The 18,834-nt window shown below is 40.6% G+C and overlaps 1 non-coding gene across 1 annotated transcript; it reads left to right on the top strand.

The window, feature by feature from the left end:
- The first annotated feature begins 1,233 nt into the window (after nucleotides 1-1,233).
- On the top strand, nucleotides 1,234-1,352 carry LOC145393087 (5S ribosomal RNA). The gene has a single exon (XR_013896105.1). It is a non-coding gene; the product is annotated as a 5S ribosomal RNA (ribosomal RNA).
- The last annotated feature ends 17,482 nt before the right edge of the window (nucleotides 1,353-18,834 follow it).

The following is an 18,834-nucleotide window of genomic DNA, read 5'->3' as shown; positions in this document are numbered from 1 at the left end:
ACTGTACAACATACACGATCAAAGCCATATTTGTCCTCCTTTCACTGTTTCTGAGAATTTTTAATTTGGTGAGAGGGCTGACCCCACTAAAAATCATGGTTGGAAAATCGTATACGGTGGAAGACTTCGGAGTAACCAGAGGAACTCACCTAGGATATTTCATTGAAATCTATCAAATAACTTTGGAGGAAATAAGGTACAGAAACACACACAGAATCATACACACGCACATAATGACAAGCTAAATCTTGCGCAACGGTATTGAAGGGTTATCGAAAAAGATATCACCCTACTTCGCCGGAATGATATTAAAAACATGAAAAGTCCAGCACTTGCACATTTACTAGCGGCTTTTATAGTGGTCTGTTCATATACCAGGCCAACCGAACACACTCACATATGCTGTGCTCCTGACATCAGTCATCAACAAACTCGCCAGCAACAGGACGCTCACACGGTTATGCACATACAACCCCACACAGACACAAACACATATCCAAGCTACAGTGCTCACAGTTTAATTAGCATGCATTCTGATATGACTGAATGGTGACATGCAGTGGTAATTATTAGGAAACAGCATGGCGTGTCTGCAGTGAGCGGGAAAACGTAAAGAATGGGTTTATCTATCTCTCTATCTGTCTGTGTAACTATATATAGCCTATATCATCCATCCATCCATCATCCAATCCTACGTTGCCCCATGAGAAGCGTAGGAGCCCGGGGCTAGGCAGTTGGTCCTGACATTTAAGATGAGAGTGACCAACCTCACTCATCCCTGAGTGGCATTACGTGAGCAATAAACCCCAACCATCCCTTGGATATAAACCTTCACCGGCTCAATCCGATTGGAGCACAATAATTACGCACTAATCCACCAGGCGCGAAAATTAGGTTATATGGTTACCACCCAGCGTAGTAAATGGTTTCCTGGTGTACAGGGAACCATTTGGCTTGTCACTCAGTGTAGAGTCACCCACAGGCAGAAGGAAGAGGAAAGAATGAAGGAATGAAAGACAGAAGAGGGAGTGTAAAGTCACCCGTAGGCAGAAAGACAAGGAAAGAATGAAGGAAAGATAGAAGAAGATGGAAGGAAAGAAGGATGTAGGAGAGGACAGGGCAGACATCCGAGAGCAGAACTACATTGCGTGAGTGGTGGTGAGCGCCCCCACCTACCACAAACTATATATATATATATATATATATATATATATATATATATATATAACCAATTAGAACGGCCATACCACGTTGAGTACACCGCTTCCCGTCCGATCAGCGAAGTTAAGCAACGTTGGGTCTGGTTAGTACTTGGATGGGTGACCGCCTGGGAACACCAGATGCTGTTGGCATCCCTACGTGTCAAGTGGGGTTGGTGAAGGATTAGTGCCCCTCCCTGTAAAACAACTCTAAGCCCTTGGCCACCCCGTCTGGGATGCATGGTGTCTGGCAATAAATGAAACTCAGGGTAGCAGCTTTGGGGCTGTCGATGGAAGGGTACTTAACATACCGCCTACCGTCTATCGGCTCAATCGCAAAACTAAATAGGTCTGAACCCACGGGTTCCGCCCATATTTTAGCCTTTATAATGCCCAGTTCTGTCCATTAGATCTCTCTCTCTCTCTCTCTCTCTCTCTCTCTCTCTGTACATCTGTCTATCTACATACCTTACATGGTTGTTCAATGTATATATGGATGGGGTGATGAGAGAAGTGAAAACACGAGTAATGGAATGAGGGATGGCATTGGTAATGAATGGTGATGGATGGAATATCTCAAATTTGTTGTATACTGATGATACAGTACTGCTTGCAAGTACCGGACAAGAACTTGGTACGCTAGTGCAGAGTTTTGCTGATGTCTGTAAGCGTCGTTCCTTGAGAGTAAATGTAGAAAAGAGTAAAGTGATGGTTACTGAGAGAGAAGGTGACTCCCAGTGCAATGTAACAGTGAATGGAGAGAGACTGGAACTGGTGAGAGAGTTCAAATATCTGGGTACAGTGATAGAAAAGACAGGAAAATGTGCAAAAGAAGTTGAAAGTAGAGTGACACAAGGAAGAAAAGTAGCTCGTGCAATGAAGGCCTTGATAAGAAACAGAGGCTTGAGTGTTGCAGCTGCACGAGGCTTAATGAAGGAGTGTTAGTACCAACTTTAACATATGGATGTGAGACTATGGTGTGGCATGAAAATGATAAGTCAAGAGTAAGAGCAGTGGAGATGGGACTGCTGATGAATGTATGTGGAGTACAGAAAGTGGATAGGATACGAAATAATGTGATTCGTGAAAGATGCGGAGTGAGGAAGTCGGTGGACACCAGAACTGAAGAGAGTGTACTGAGATGGTATGGTCATGTGGAGAGAATGGATAACAATAGAGTGGTGAAGAAGGTATATCTGAGCGAATTCGAAGGAGGGAGGAGGCGAGGTAGGCCAAGGAGAAGGTGGAGAGATATGGTGGATGAATGTCTGAGGAAGAGAGGTTTAGAAGTCGGTGAGGCTAGGGAACTGACAAGAGATCGAGCTGGCTGGATGAATTTTGTGAGGAGATATGCATGATCAGGGATTATTGGCACCCCTTTTTAACGTGGAAGCCTCTGGATTGACTAAGTCGGATAAGACATGTGAAGCTACAGAACGTGGTGAATGTTTTTGGCGTATCCGATAGAGCCAGGATTCCGGGGGCTTGAATGATGAGTGAATGGAAGCGTGGCCCATTGGATTGGGCAATTTTGGGCTGTCTGGACATTGCTACTCCTCACCCTGCCCTTGGGTGGGAAAGGAGGTCCGGATGATGATGATAATGATGATTTATGCTAGGTAAATCTTGAAAGTTATAAAATCTCAAACGACAATATTCAAACCGTGGAGAATTGTGTGTGTGTGTGTGTGTGTGTGTGTGTGTATATATATTGTTACGGAACAGAGAAAGATAATGTACACTTTAAGTGAGAATACGAAGAGTCACTACTGTCCCGTAAAGTTCCAGGTTCAAAACAAAAGAGTTAGGTAAAATTACAAGTTAAAGTTTAATGCTTAAACTAACAACAAAACATTCAGAACTCATAAGGATAATGTAATGGCAAATAAACAGGTTAAATATATGGTTAACTGCAATAGCCTCTATTAACACGAAATTAGCAAGAGTAAATTTAACTAAGTCAGCCCTGATAAAATGAGATACCAGATAATACTCAGTGAATGCCAGATAAATAATTACAGATACAAACTATTATCAAAAATGACTGACATAAAGAACCCCACACGAATTACAAAAACTTCACTAGGCCTACAAATTAAACTTATGCTATACAGTACAAGAAAAAAATGCAATAACAGTAATACTCAAATTACACACAGCTGCTAGATGGTTGGAGACTTCTTGAGCACTCACAATAATAATATCTGTACAGGGGAGGACAGAGATGTGAACAAAATGAGGAGCAGATCTAAGTGGCAATGATGCAGAGACTGAGCTCATTATATAGGGGCCGGCAGAGCCTGATACAACTTGTAAGAGGACGCGCAAATGAAAGCCATGGGGAAATAGAGTTCACAATCCCGCTCTGGACAACAGAGAGAACGACTTACTCTACTATAACGGTAGAAGGGGGGGACTGAGGCAGAACACGCTCGTGATCAAACATGCAGCATACTGAGCGTTAAAATTACACAAAGGATGATGAAATCATAGGCTATGTAACACCTCCCCACAAAGAAAAAAGAAATTTACAAAGGAAATTTCTTATTACTCTAAAACAATCTGTCTAAAGTCTAGATAAGCAATCTGCAATAACATTCTCTTTCCCCTTGACATGTTGTATGTCTAATGAATACTCCTGAAGAAGTAGACTCCATCTTGTCAATCTCTGATTTTTATCTTTAAACTTACTAAGGAATTTCAGTGGGTTGTGATCGGTATAAATGACTATGGGGTCAAAACCAGAACAAAAATAAAATGAAAAATGCTGTAAACCCAAAATCAAGGCCAAAAGCTCTTTCTCAATAGTTGAGTAGTTCTTTTGAGGTGGAGTGAACTTCTTACTGTAATAAGATACAGGGTGCTCAACACTCTGATCATCCTCTTGCAGCAAAACAGCCCCAGCTCCTGTATCACTTGCATCAACAGCCATCTTAAAAGGCTTAGCAAAATTTGGAGTAGCGAGCACTGGCTGACTTAATAAAATAGCTTTAAGTTTGTTGAAAGAGGATTCACAGTTATCGGTCCAGACAAATTTAACTCCCTTTTTCAGTAGGTCTGTAAGTGGTGATACAAGAATTGAAAAGTTAAGAACAAATCTCCTGTGATAACCTACCATTCCCAAAAATCTTTGTAGCTCTTTCCTAGTTTTAGGTCTGGGAAGATCACTTATAACCTGAACTTTAGCTCCAGGTGGTGCAACATGTCCATCACCAATTACATACCCAAGGTACTGAACTTCAGCTTGACCAAACTCACACTTTGATAAATTAGCTACAAGATTAGCATGAACTAAACGGTCAAGAAATTTACTGACATGGCATAGGTGATCTTTCCAGTTGTCACTGAAGATTAATACATCATCAATATAAACAACACACCCTGCCAAACCCTCTGTTACAACATTCATGAGCTTCTGAAATGTGGCTGGTGCATTCTTCATACCATACGGCATTACAGAACATGCAAAAGCCTTTCCTAGTGTTACAAAACATGAGATCTCCCTAGCACGTTCAGTCATAGGTACTTGCCAGTATCCCTTTAACAAATCAAACTTACTTATGTACCTAGCCTTTCCGATCTTGTCTATGCAATCTTCCACACGAGGGAGAGGGTAAGTGTCTGTTTTAGTTATCTGATTAACACGTCTGTAGTCAATGCAAAGCCGCTGTGACCCACCTGGCTTAGGGACCAGAGTGACAGGAGAACTCCACTCGCTCTGACAGGGCTCAATCATCTTGTGGTCCAACAGGTAGCCAAGCTCCTTCTGGATGAGAGGAACTTTCACTGGGTTCACACGGTAAGGAGGCAATTTAATTGGCTTTGCGTCTCCAACATCGACATCATGCATCAACACAGTGGTTCTTCCTGGAGTGGCACGGAACACTTGCGGGTACTCCTGCAGTAATGCCGAAAACTCCTGCCTTTCCTTAGGAGGTAGATGAGAAAGCTTAGTCTGGAGATCATTCATGATATCAGGATTCTTCCCCAAACTATCACTCAGGCTCATACTGCATGGGAGAGCTTCACTTGCAGACTCGGGTGGAACAGCTACAGTGCAGACTGGATTATTTTCGTCCCGCCTGTGATATAACTTTAGCATGTTGATGTGACATAGTTGCTTGCTCTTTCTACGATCTGGTGTGGCGATGACATAGTTGACATCACTGAGTTTCTTCTCCACGAAATAAGGGCCACTAAACTTGGCTTGAAGAGGTTGCCCATGAACTGGTAGCAGAATCAAAACCTGATCTCCTGGCTGAAAGTGGCGTAACCTGGACTTCTTGTCATACCAAGTCTTCATCTTCTCCTGAGCAGCTCCTAAATTCTCTCTCGCCAGCTGTAAAGCAGTGGACAGCCGTTCTTTGAAATTCATCACATACTCCAGCAGGTTGACGTCATCTTCCTCCGACAGCCAGCATTCCTTGAGTAGCTTAAGGGGTCCTCTTACTTCATGGCCAAACAGTAGTTCAAAAGGTGAGAAGCCCAGTGATTCATTTGGAGATTCTCTTGCAGCAAACACAACGAATGGAAGACCTTTATCCCAGTCTTTCTGATGTTCCAAACAGTATTTCTTGAGCATCGATTTGAGTGTTTGATGATATCTCTCCAACGCTCCTTGGGTCTGGGGATGGTAAGCTGAAGACGTGATCTGGGTGATGCCCAACTCTTTCAGAGACTGTTTGAAAACGTTTGACATGAAATTACTTCCCCGGTCTGACTGTACCTCCTTAGGCAGACCAAACTTTGTGAAGAACCCTAGCATTTCCTTAACCACGTTCTTTGCTGAGATATTTCTAAGTGGAATGGCTTCAGGATAACGAGTAGCCATATCAATCATGGTCAACACATAAGAAAATCCTGAAGAAGTCTTAGGAAGAGGGCCCACAATATCCACCAACACACGGGTGAAAGGCGCCTCAAAAGGAAGAATGGGAACTAGAGGTGCAACCTTTTCGGTCTGATTACACTTCCCCACAACTTGACAGGTGTGACAAGACTTACAATACCAGGAAACATCCCTGAAGATACCTGGCCAGTAGAAGTGTTTCAAAATGCGTGCCACAGTCTTCCTCACTCCAAGGTGTCCTGCCAAACTGGAATCATGAGCCACTCTAATGATATCCTGCCTACAAACACGAGGGATGACAACTTGATGTACAACCTCCCATTCACAGTCGGCTGATGCTGTTGGGGGTCTCCACTTCCTCATAAGTACTCCTGACTTTACATAATAACAAGTAGAAGCACCGGCTGACTCTTCCTCACTGTCAGCAGAGTTAGCTAGACCATTCAACTCAGGGTCAGCAACCTGCAACTTAACCAACTCTTGACGAGACAAATTATCAACACTATGGGGTACTGCCTCATCTGGTGAGTGGTCCAAATTAGCAAGAAAAGTGTCAGCTAGGATAACATCATCATCATCATTATCCTCTAAATCACCAGTAACTTTAGACTTAGCCCTAGTGACAGCACATGCAGGGAACACATCAGGGACATCACAATCGTGGGACGCAGCCACTGGCTCACTAGACAACTGAGGAGCTGGACACACTTGACTTCCACCAATATCATTTCCAAGTAAGAAAGTTACACCTGACATTGGGAGTGTCTCAACCAACCCAACCATAACGGAACCATTAACAAAACCAGACTCTAAATTCACTCTGCACAGAGGAACAGAGAAGTAATTATTCCCTACACCTTGTAAGATTACAGTTTCATCAGAGGAATTAAAATTAGAGCCTAGAACACTGGTCAGCATAAGGGATTGGCAAGCACCTGTATCACGATATATCTGAACTGATTTCCTGTCATTACTGTCCAGAGGACTGACAAAACCATCAGACAGGAAATTAGCACATGAACTCTTGAGAGTGTCACCCACGTTACTGCTCAAAAGAGGAGCTCCATCATGAGAATTTAAGTTACCCCTCAAAGCAGGTTCAGTTAACTCAGTTAAAGCATTCTGGGAACTCTCAAGAGTGGACACTAGACCAATTGACTGAATATTTAAAGACTCCTTTTTGTTCACATCACGCTGTCTCCTGAAACATCTCTCCGTAGTATGACCAAGCTTACTACAATAAGTACATTTACTTTTCTGAAATCTAGAGGTGAAGCTGGTATTTACTTCCTGAGAAACATCATCTTTATTCTCTTTCCTGTTACCTGTACTCTGAGTAGAGGCAACGTACTTACTCTCAGCTTTCCCTTTTTCTCTAGAATATCTCTTGTGAGTGAGAACATACTCATCAGCTAAAACTGCAGCATCAGACAAATTATCTATTCTTTTCTCATCAAGATATAGGCTTACATCTGTATAAATACACCTTTTGAAATCCTCCAGCAAAATCATCTGCTTAAATTTACCAAAATCAGAATCCACATTCTTAGAATTTAACCACTGCTCTAACAAATCTTCTTTGATTTTTGCATACTCAACATGGGATTGCTTATCTTGCTTGTAAGTTGTCCTAAATTTTACTCTATAGGCTTCAGGAACAAGCTCATAGGCCTTGAGAATCAAGCTCTTAACTACATCATAATTATCAGATTGATCCTGAGGCAAAGATGCATAAGTTACTTGAGCTTTACCGGTGAGAACAGTTTGAAGGAGTACTGGCCAATACTCCTTAGGCCAATTAAAACCTGTAGCTACCCTCTCAAACAACTGAAAATACTTTGTTAAATCAGATTCATTAAAAGGAGGGACAAGTTTAACTTTAGCCACATCAAAATCATCAGAGCAAGATGATCCAGTTCCACCTTGTTTCATGCGATACTCATGGTCTGCCTGAATCCTGGCAAGCTCAATTTGTGCCTGAGCCCGTACCTCTGCCTCTTGAATACGAGCATTTGCCTCATTAACACGAGCCTCCTGCAGGGCTAGCTGTAACTTAGCTAATTCAATCTGCGTTTGCTCATTTGGAGGAGTTACATTAAACAAGCTTTCATTAATCATGTCAACAATCTGATCTTTAGAATGATGAGAGCGAACAACAATTCCCAATTGTTGAGCAACAAGCTTAAGTTCATTCTTTGTTCTGTTTTCTATATCACACACTGTTTGCACATTTGACAAAAAATCTTTGGCTTCATCAAGTGTAGAAATAGTAGCCATCATGAATATATCACAGTCACAAAATATCAAACAATATCCTTATGATAATATCCTGAATATCCTGATATGAGGTCGCCAAATTTATGTTACGGAACAGAGAAAGATAATGTACACTTTAAGTGAGAATACGAAGAGTCACTACTGTCCCGTAAAGTTCCAGGTTCAAAACAAAAGAGTTAGGTAAAATTACAAGTTAAAGTTTAATGCTTAAACTAACAACAAAACATTCAGAACTCATAAGGATAATGTAATGGCAAATAAACAGGTTAAATATATGGTTAACTGCAATAGCCTCTATTAACACGAAATTAGCAAGAGTAAATTTAACTAAGTCAGCCCTGATAAAATGAGATACCAGATAATACTCAGTGAATGCCAGATAAATAATTACAGATACAAACTATTATCAAAAATGACTGACATAAAGAACCCCACACGAATTACAAAAACTTCACTAGGCCTACAAATTAAACTTATGCTATACAGTACAAGAAAAAATGCAATAACAGTAATACTCAAATTACACACAGCTGCTAGATGGTTGGAGACTTCTTGAGCACTCACAATAATAATATCTGTACAGGGGAGGACAGAGATGTGAACAAAATGAGGAGCAGATCTAAGTGGCAATGATGCAGAGACTGAGCTCATTATATAGGGGCCGGCAGAGCCTGATACAACTTGTAAGAGGACGCGCAAATGAAAGCCATGGGGAAATAGAGTTCACAATCCCGCTCTGGACAACAGAGAGAACGACTTACTCTACTATAACGGTAGAAGGGGGGGACTGAGGCAGAACACGCTCGTGATCAAACATGCAGCATACTGAGCGTTAAAATTACACAAAGGATGATGAAATCATAGGCTATGTAACAATATATATATATATAAACTAGCCAATTTGATTTCAAAGTATGGAAATTACGCTGCAGAGAAACATATATAAAATAAAAGGAAACAACACTGTTACCTACTGGGAAATACTGAAACATAAATTTCGTGTTTTTCTGTGTTCACATCCTCGAGGGAGATTGGGAAGCTCCACTTTTCCTTGAAAATGTTATTAATCTCCTCCGTTTGAGAACTTTTTGTTTCTTGACATTATTTATGATATCAGCATTTCTTTTCATCAGCACTCGCGGAGCGATACTGCATGTTATATCGTGATCAGTGTGTGAGAGAGAGAGAGAGAGAGAGAGAGAGAGAGAGAGAGAGAGAGAGAGAAATGTGTTGTGAAATTTGGTGAAAACATCTCCTGAAAGGCTCAAGTTTCGGTGCGCTTTTCTTTGTGTCATACGGACGGTTTGTAGCACTGAAATGAGTTGCCATTTGCTGTAAGTGACGAGCCTGTGGATACGAGCATGTTTTTGGTAAGCAAACAAAATAAATCTATATACTGTATTTTTATGACTGCTACTTTTAGTTTATATATATATATATATATATATATATATATATATATATATATATATATATATATATATATATATATACGGGGTGTAACGCTACGTATGGCAAAAACTTACACCAGTGATCTACCATGTAATTTTGAGTATATTTTGTTCTATAAACATGTGCTCTCTGCGACCCCAGTTCAGTACCCAGCATTCGGCTGTTTTGTGTAAAAGCTTTGTCTCTTGCATGTGTCATTGGATGAGAGCTTCGCAGGGCGAGGGAGACGAGTATTATTAGCTTATACTGTACTGTACATGAAAATCCCATATACTATCACTAGACACGAGTTTTAAGAAGAAACTTTACGTAGTCTATTGATTCTCTAACATCAAATCATGCATTCATGCAATTCTTTTGCACAAATCGACTGTAATTATGGATTAAATTCAAATTTTATGGCTTGGAAGGGAGCAGGGAGGGAGGGAGGACAGGTGGTGTGTTGTGCCAGTTGTGTAATATTTGGTTTGCAGGATGTTGCTTCCAGCATTATCATAACACCCACAGCTCATTCAGTGAAAGAACGTTATTCTAAAGGGAGATTAGCCTCACTTTAAGTCAGAAAGAATTTATCACAATTTTTCTGCTGCAAGTCAACGTGGCACCATTGGGTATCTCCACCTGTGTTCCTCTCTGCAGACTGGCATTACCATCGCAGAATCTGTAAAAAAAATACACGATATCTGCATATTCTTCATTGCTGTACATGCTGTTTCATGAACAAGTGAAGCTGAACCCGGTGAACAACAGAACGCTGAGAACAGTATTTGAAGTGTGTAACTCCCCTGCAAATGTTCCCGTTCAAATGACAGTGGACGCAGGGTTGCCAAGTCCTTCTCATCAATCTCGCTAGTTTAGTCCCGAAAACTTGCTAGAATGTCGCTAGATAATAAACACTGCAAAACGTCGTTAGAAAATACGATAAAATCTTTAGAATATCACCTAAAAATGGCAAAAATATCCAGAATGTAGCGGATATATGATGTTGCCAGATGTTAGTGCCGCAAGTAGAAGCAAAAAAATAGGTCTACCTGCATAGTCGTTACATTGGCAATCCTGTATCACTGTTCTCGCGTCATCATATGAAAAAAATGGTGCCACGTTTACTTGCAGCAGAAAAATTGTAATGAATAATAATTTTACTCCTGACTTAAAGGGATGCTAGTCACTCAGTACAGTAACGTTCTTTCACTGAATGAGCTGTGGGTGTTATGATAATGCTGGAAGCAACATCCTGCAAACCAAATATTACACAACTGGCACAACACACCACCTGTCCTCCCTCCCTCCCTACTCCCTTGCAAGCCATAAAATTTGAATTTAATCCTTAATTACAGTCGATTTGTGCAAAAGAATTGCATGAATGCATGATTTGATGTTAGAGAATCAATAGACTACGTAAAGTTTCTTCTTAAAACTCGTGTCTAGTGACAGTATATGGGATTTTCATGTACAGTACAGTATAAGCTAATAATTCTCGTCTCCCTCGCCCTACGAAGCTCTCACCCAATGGCACATGCAAGAGACAAAGCTTTTACACAAATCAGCCGAATGCTGGGTACTGAACTGGGGTCGCAGAGAGCATATGTTTATAGAACAAAATATACTCAAAATTACATGATAGATCACTGGTGTAAGTTTTTGCCATACGTCGCGTTACACCCTGTATATATATATATATATATATATATATATATATATATATATATATATATATATATATATATATATATATATATATATATATATATATCATCAGCCGTTTGTGTGTCCACTGCAGGACCGGCCTATCCCGACCGAAGTGGGGACGATACAGCCAATTTATCTCTACCAAGTGGCTTAGGCTGTCTAGTAGAGATTGTATGTAGGGTAAGAAGTGCTTGTAAGTGTAATTGTAGTGTTGGAGTGGCTTTGGATGTGTGTGTAGTCTGTGAACCAAGTGTAATCGGCCCACGCAAGCCGACTGGGTGCAAGCATACTTTATAGTATGCGGCACTGGTTCAACCACAGCACCCCTAATGTCCGCCAATGTAGTATGTGGCCTAAAGAAAGCTCCCAGAGTTTATGACCCTGGCGGGGCGCGATCCCTCGTTCTTCAGTGTACGAAAACGCACACTTTACCACTGTATCACAGAGGCTCCATATATATATATATATATATATATATATATATATATAATATATATATATATATATATATATATATATATATAATATAGATAGATAGACAGATAAATAGAGAGATAGATATCCCATTGGATCCCAGGGGTGCTGGGCGAAGCACAGCACTGGGAGGGTACTAAGCGTACCGCCCTCCGCCTATCGGCTCATAGTCGCGAAGCTCATAGGTCCCTACCTGGGGGTTCCCTACTTTATAAAAACTTGAAAAATCCCAGTTCTGTCCAATACTCAGGACACTGGACTCCAATGGGATATATATATATATATATATATAATATATATATATGGGGATTGTTTCCCAATTGTTCTCTTTCTGATGCAGTGTCACCGACACTGCAATTCAATTAGCTGAAGAATGCCCAGAAATCAATTCTATTTCCTCATTAATTTAACTTCAACTTTTCTTATGTTTGTACTTATACATTGTGACTGTCATTATCTGTCAGGATTATCAAAGTTGACATATGAGGGCAGAGTCGCTGTATAATGACAACCGAATATTTTGGGTGGTGAAATTAATCCCACAGGCAGGATATCGAACACATAACCGAAGTCTGCGCACAACCATTCGCGTGCTTCATTCTAGGTGCAATTTGTCTCTTAAGAAAGGACTTTATTATTGCAGGGGCTTATGAGGCAGTATTTAATCAATCATTGTCGAAACATCACTCCTGATCTGGATAAAACAATCTTGTTGAGGGAGCATGGATGAAACTCAGATATACAATAAGTCATTGGACTGAGTATAATATGGTCGACTTTGTAGCAATTTCTGCACTAGTTCGATAACCTGGTCGTATTCCATTGTCATTCTACAAGCACATAGCGCAGTTCGGCATATTCTAAGTTTTGTACTTAAATTGTAATGTCATAAAGTGTTGAATATTCCTGACTGATTATTTCTTCTTCTCTTAATCTATTCTTTAATATTTTCCCGACGCTCACGACAGATAATTTTTATTCGTCTGAGAGTGAAACATAAAAGCATGAGAATGTTCATACTTTCACCAGTAACCCCCTCATGGTTACGACAACTCTAATGTGTAGTTTATGCCATTCGATAATATTTAGCTGAAAGTTATATTATCCTTAGGTGTTACGCGAACTGGTTGCGTCATTATACTAAAGTTTAGTCCGCTCGGATCCAAGGATATTACCGACCCATGTGAGTTTTCAACAATGACCCTGAAAAATACTCTGAGCAGGATTTTTCGTTACCACTTTCCGACTGTCGAAAAAAATGAAACTTAAAACCAAGAACTCAAGTAACATTTGCAGTCAAATAGCATCACTTACAATAAACAAGGTAATATTGATACCATTTTAATTGTTTAACTCCTTCAACATGATAACTACCTCTCAATAATTTTGTAACTGCCGGAAATCTATTTTCAGCATACACATGTCACATGATTTACAGATTAAGAGTTTGAGAGGCTGACTGGCTGATTAATAGAAAGATAAATATATCAAGGGAAAAAGACATACATACACGAACACGCAAGACGATAAGAACACGCACGCTCACATTCACTCATATGAAGACTATAGATCTAAAATCATTTCGATCCTTGGGATTATCAATGATGCTAATAATACTACTAACAAAATGATATAATATTTTCTAGTTCTTGCTTGCAACTGTCATATCAGCATATTATACCTGTGCCTCAGAATGAAATCCATAAATTTTTCCATTGTTGTTTTAGCATTTGCAGCCCAAGTATGTAATCTATATTTCATTATCGCTAAATCCAGTCGATGATACTGTACTTACCGGAGACATCCTGAGCTATGCAGGTTAGATAAGGGCCCGGAGGCTCCCGAACATCACTCCCAAAGCAACTTATTTTGCCTGTTACACCTCACTGTCAATCTCCGTATAGACAAATCATCTAATATCGCCATACTCTGCATAGATAATGAGTAAAAGGATATTAACCTGCCGTACTCAGAAACAAATAACTAAGGAAGAGTTTCTAGGGATTTTCCTGAACCGACGAGAATACTTGTCAAACATCTACGTACTCTGGTTGAAATGGATACTTAAAATAATTTTGAGGAGCCACTCCGCTAAATGATATGTCCGTCTCTTTTTTTTTTTAAATGAGTTGCTGACAGTAGTCTAATTACTAGCATTCCATTTTTTGGCAACATTCATAAAATCAAACAAGCGGTCTAAGAAAAAAAAGTATATAGCACCTGCTCTTGATATATATTCTGAATAACAACTTTGTCCTGCATTTCATGGTTCAGAATTAAAGCTGCTCGTGCAATGCTAACCTTATATAACAACAAAATACCTGTTTAATTTCCGCCGCCAACAAAATACAGTGGCTGTGCCGGAGTGAGGAATAGTTGACAAAACAATTAAGTGCCCTCGGGTGGTTGGCGTCCTCTGAGCCCCGCCGCTACGTCCCTTGCAGCCAAATAATTCAGAGCAATGGGCTCCATGAGATTCCTAATTATTTTTTTATACTTGTTCCCATCCTCTGTAAAGTTGGGAGTATTGTAGTTGTGATTAAGTTTAATGCTGTAGGCGATTTAAGGCGGTTCTACCCAGAGCCAATTAAAGGTCTAGCTTCTACGACAGTCCTATTGTGTTATTAGTGTTATTTATTCTCGTCATTTGTAGGAGTGATTTTTTTCTGTTGTTAAATGTTGTAGTTTCCTGTTTATTTTCAGTTGCAGGGATGGGGACTACTGATACTTCTGAAGGTATCATTGCTGCGTTATTAACTGAGGTAGAAGTTATCGTTGTAGTTGTATAACTGTTGCTTGTTTAGTGGTAGCTGTTCTTGTAGCAGTTAATCAAGCAATTATGGGTCATTCGCTTCCCCTGAGTCGTCTGCTATGCCTCTTGTACACAACCAGTTCAGAGAATACTGGATTAGCTGATTTGGAAACGCTTATGACAAACTGTAATGTATACTTACGTCATATGGCTGGGAATACTGTACTGTAGTTAGATTCATATATATTGTTACTGTTACTGATTTCAGTTGGCGCAGTAAGCTCTCTGGTTCACTTACACTAACAATTTCAGTACTGCTATTTATCTTCTCCTGTTGTTGTTGTTGCTTAATTAGCCATAAGCAATACTCGTCCCCAGAGCCCCACAACTACAGTACGTCTCATGCAGCATTCATTTCAGTGGGTACACGTTTAGTTGGTTCCATGATGCTTCAAAATTCATATTTGCTGCTTATTTGCACGTCATTTGTAAGACTGTGAATACCGCAGTTATAGTTATAGTTATAGATGATATAGTTGCTGTTTTTGGACACCGTCTCCTCAGTTCAGTGATGTTCACAACTTCATTATTGCTGTATTCTTGTTCGCTGAAGTGATGATTATATTGTTGTAGAGGTGACTAGAAGTTGTAGTCCTTCTTCGTGTTGGGGCACTGCGAGATATGTAGGAATATGACAAGGATTTATGTGGTAGGTGGGGGCGCTCATCATCCACTCACTCTGCCTAGTACTGTTCTCGGGTGACTGTCCTTTCAACTCTTCCTTCTTTCTTTCCTTCCTTCCTCTTCTGTCTTTCTTTCCTTCTTTCCCCTTCTGTCTGAGGGTGACTGTACACTGAGAGACGAGCCAAACAGTTTCCTGTACACCAGGAAACCATTTACTACGCTGGGTGGTAACCATATAACCAAACTATGGAGCCTGGTGGTTTAGTGGGTTATTATGGCGCTCCAGCCGGATTGATCCTGTGTAGGTTTATATCCAAGGGATGTTTGGGGTTTATTGCTCACGCAATGCCAATCAGGGATGAGTGGGGCTGGTCACTCTCATCTTAAATGTCAAGACCAACTTCCCTAGCCCCCGGCTACTACGCTTCTCATAGGGCAACACAGGATTAGATGATGATGATGATGATGATGACGATGATGATGGCAAGGATTGCTGGGGGGTGGAAAAGAAGTAAAATGAAGGGGTCAGTGGAGGAAGATGAAGAAGACGTTTGGAAAGCTGCCACAAGGAAATGGAAGTGACATAATAGGAGTCACATGAAGAGAGAAAGAATGAAGGGATGGGGAGACGAACTGAAATTTTGCAGGGCAAAGACAAAGAGGCATATTGCAAGGAAAGATTTTAAAAGCTCGCATGAGAGGAGGACAGTGGAAGATTGACAGGACACAAATTGTGAGGTCAAAAGAAGAGTGTACATTAACTAAAGCAATGTCTGTGCAGGAGGGGGGTTGATGTTTCTGAAATTTTACGTGTGACGAATGATACCTCAAAAGGGTTGGTAAGCGTGGTCTTACCCACCTCTGCTTGGCTGCCAAACACATGGATGTGTGTTGCCATTATGACTAAGTTACTACTATTAATTCTATGTGTGATTAATGTCTCATATAACTGATGGAAAAAATTGTTACCACCCACAATATATTCGTTATGTAGTAATACCGCACATGTGCGCTCTGGGTTTACTGCATATGTATTGTCTTAACACTGAATGTCATACAATAATCATGAAGCGGAGTTCGTTATTCATAAACCTGGTTCAGGAACACCCTATTGCTGGTTATGAATCAAATCAGAGCCAGCTTCTAGCGATATCACATTTTACAATATTAACACGCTTTACTGATGCCATATCACATGTTCATCAGTACGAGGAGAGATAATGCATTATAGTATAGGCCTACCTTAACTGCTTAGAGAGAGTGGTAACCATTTACTGGAAGATATAGACCACTACCGAAACAAGTGGTCAGGCTTTCACTTGCCCTGTAAAATTATAAACTTACAGTACATATTTATATTATTTACTGCCAATTTAAAATATGCTATTGTGAGTTATTCATAAGGCTGTTTACAATATTAAAACATGATTAACGAATATAACAGAAATCATCGTTATAAATCAACGTATGACATCCACACTATACCCTTCTTACTCTAACTTGGCCTAAAAATGTCATCCCTACATCTCCAATACTGAGTTTATTTAATAGATAACCACTAGAATATGATGCTAGTCACGAGGAAGTGCTATGAGAAGGACATAGAGCGGTAGCATTTTTTTTTCCTGCCACTGAGCTGCGTGAAATAAGCTGCAAAAGTAGGAAAATCTGGGCCAAGTTATAGTAAAAACGATACAGTAAAAGAGCTACAAACCTCCAGCTCTGGCATCTCTCATTCCTAATATTTATCATACATGGTCTCATTGATTCCCAAGTTTCCACAAAGTATGAACACAAGTTTGATTTAGCTGCTGGACGAGAAAATTAGCTGAAATGTTGCAGGGTAGAGACAAAGGGGAATAATGCAAGGGCATATGCGAAAGATCTGATAAAACTCGCATCAGGGAAAGGTAATTAAAGATTGGAGGAACCACAGGATTGCCCTAGGAAAACAGACGGAGGGTGGGAGGCATCAAAACGATAGGAGACAGAGAGAAATCTAAGTGTTGCTGGGAAGACACAGAGAGGAATAAATGTGAAACGAAAGAGGACGGGGGAAAGGAATAGACCGCATAACAGGAGTCGTTGGAGGAAAAATGGAAGGGAGAGGGAGTGAGTCACGCGAAGAGGGAACATAGAGATAATCTGAAATGTTCCGGGGCAGACACATTGAGGAATGATAACTGGGGAGCAGGGACAAGAGGAACGGGGGCAAGAGGAAGAGTGAGAAGCTACACAAGGGAAAAAGTTGGGTGAAGTCTGGGTGATGGATGCTGACAGACAAGAGACTATTTTGGGGTCTCAGGGGGCAAGGCTGGATGATAAAAGACAAGAAGAAAAATGGAAGGAAAACTGAATTAAAAAGATGACAAGATTTAGTCTAGATAGTGAGAAAAACATGGAGGTATAGGAAGGACAGGGGCAGAAAATATAAGAACGAAAAACTTGGTAGAGAGAGAGAGAGAGAGAGAGAGAGAGAGACAGACAGACAGACAGACAGACAGAGAAAGAGAGACAGACAGACAGACAGACAGACAGAGACAGAGGCAGACACAAAGACAGACAGATAGGAAATGCAGTATAAACAAGGAAACGAAGACAGGGTGTACTTGTGTGTATTAATTAGGATCGCATTCGCTGACTAATCAAGGAGGATAGAGGATGAAGGCAGTGTGAACATGGAATTGGGAGGCAAAAAAGTGTCACATAGGAGGAAAAGATTAATGATAAAGAAAGAAGGAAGGCAGGATGAAAGCAAGAATGAAAGATAATGTGGAAAGAAAAAAAAGATTATGAAGCAAGAGAGAAGCAGGAAGAATGAGCATAAGAATAACAAAGGATGAAGCAGTATGAACAGTTAGATGGGAGGCACGAAAGGGTGAGGCAGACTGAAGGGACGAGGTATGAGGGCAGTATGAACATGTGGGGCAGGAGGAAAGGTGCAGTTGGGTGCAGTAATTATGTCTGCTTTGCCTGAGTACGCACGGAATGGGAGTACGCTGGGCACCTCAGTAATTACGGAAAATTCGTTCGGGATGACATAAATGAGAGCTTGTGGAAAAATTTCGGAACAGCAACATCTTTTCTGAGACCATATTTTAACCTCGCGGCTCCCACTGTTTCTCTCACTCGCGTCCTTCCCCCTCCCTCCCTCTCTATCATCCTTTCCTTCCTCTCCCCTTTCCAACTTCCCCCCTCCCTCTCTCTCTCTCTCTCTCTCTCTCTCTCTCTATCAAACATATATCCCCCCTAAATATGCACAAAATAAGCCAAAATTTCCTACCAGGCATTTTTTCCTTACATATACACACACAAGAATAAACACAAATTAAAGTCAGTCATTAGAAATGGCAAACAAAAATTTCACCGGCCCTGAACTCCGAGTTTACTTAGCAAACGCAGCCGACTGATCCAGCGTCTCCAGTCAATAAGGGGCCGGGGCGAAATCACAAGATACT

This window comes from Coenobita brevimanus, chromosome 23, assembly GCF_032717465.1.
Source record: "Coenobita brevimanus isolate Jiangsu-jjx chromosome 23, ASM3271746v2, whole genome shotgun sequence".
Classification (NCBI taxonomy): domain Eukaryota; kingdom Metazoa; phylum Arthropoda; class Malacostraca; order Decapoda; family Coenobitidae; genus Coenobita; species Coenobita brevimanus.
The sequence above is the reverse complement of the archived record's forward strand: the minus strand, read 5'-3'. Positions and strand labels throughout refer to the sequence as shown.